Source organism: Chrysochloris asiatica, unplaced genomic scaffold, assembly GCF_000296735.1.
Source record: "Chrysochloris asiatica unplaced genomic scaffold, ChrAsi1.0 scaffold00137, whole genome shotgun sequence".
NCBI lineage: Eukaryota > Metazoa > Chordata > Mammalia > Afrosoricida > Chrysochloridae > Chrysochloris > Chrysochloris asiatica.
The window spans coordinates 9,131,949-9,133,604 of record NW_006408655.1 but is presented as its reverse complement, the minus strand read 5'-3'; positions in this window follow the sequence as shown (position 1 = coordinate 9,133,604).

The following is a 1,656-nucleotide window of genomic DNA, read 5'->3' as shown; positions in this document are numbered from 1 at the left end:
GGGCAGTTCCTCTCCAGAACCTCCCTGCTTAATCCCAGTAAACCTGTCCTTGTTCGTTCTCTGAGGAAGTTTTACTGCCTCGGTTCTAGGGCGAAATTCGGTTTTATTAATGTACATGGATCATCAAGAGCTCATGTTCTAAGTTAATATTAAATATAACTGAATAATCAAATAAGGAGCAGTTCTGACACTCATCCCAGGTGGCTATTGCTTGTACCTCACAAAGATTCGTTCCCAGGACCCTACGCACTGCCAACACAGTGGAGACATTAAGAGAGGCATTATAAAAACCATTTTCTCAGAAGCTACAATTACTGGAGTTAGAAGCACAGAGGTAGCCCAACAGTGAGTTCACAAACACCAATGAACCCGGGACCCCAGGAGGTCACTTCCTGGGCCCTCAGGGTTCCTGGCTCGCAATACCAAGGAGGGCTATGGGTTTGGATTTTCATCCAGGTCACAAGGCCTCAGCTTCCCAGTAATTGCATTTTATATCGTCCCCGACAGGTTCCCACATTGTGCTCATACTCTTCTCTCTTGATGGTCCTAGGGTCCTCTGTTCCTAGAATGTAAGATTAACTACTCCCCCTATATGTTACAAAACTTCTACCTTAAAGGTGAATTTTATAGTACTTGAATTATATAAGGGGGCTTCAAAAAGTTTGTGGGAAAATTCCTTTATCTTTTAATTCCATTTTTTTCATGAACTTTTGAAGTTCCCTCAGACCTCAATAAAGCTGTTTAAAAAATGAGAATCAGGTATTGTTCTATGTGCTTGAGATAAAAAGATGATTAATATTATCTATTAATATCTCAGCAGCAATAATACTTTGTTCCATTATAGCATAAATCACAGACAACATTTTATGTACCTTGGTGATTTTCCTGATAAATTTATGATATTGTATATGGCAATGAAAATGGAATTCTTAAAATGATATAAAGGAGTTGACATTTATTGAAATCGATTGCTTATGCCCAGATGAAAGGGATATTTGAGGAGCTAGGTGAGTGAAATGATATTTGAATCTCTAATTTTGGATTTAAAACTTTTTATATCAATAATTTGTATTCTTTTCAAATTTAAGGATGCTGACAACTAAAATCTAACCACAATATAGATAACTTATCTAATAATAATATAAGGGAGAGTCAAAAAGTTTATGGAATAATGGGACTGAAAATAATTCTCACAGACTTCTTGAAATGTCCTCATATAGTCACAATAACTTCTCTGGAAAAGCTTGAAGAGGCATCCTAAAACAGCAAATATTACCAGAATTATATCTATCATGCAGATTTTACAAAAAGGGATGTGTATCAGGGTCGTTATGGGTGGGAACTGACTCGATGGCACTTCACAACAACACAACAATTCACATTCTTATTGCTGTCAGCATTCTCTAGGTTAGCAGTCGATAGCCAATTACTTGTATCACCCAGTGTCCTCTCACATTCTTAGTATCACAGTTTTGTATGCCTGTTTTGATTCTTTTCTGTCAGATGAATGTAAAGAATCTTGAGGAAGGAGTGAGTTTCTAGTTTACTCACAGGCACCATTTGACTAGCAGCGGTGTAGCAGTGCTGTGGAATCATTTCTGACTAACAGCGGCCTTGTATGGGTTTCCAAGGAGCGGCTGATAGGTTTGAACCGTC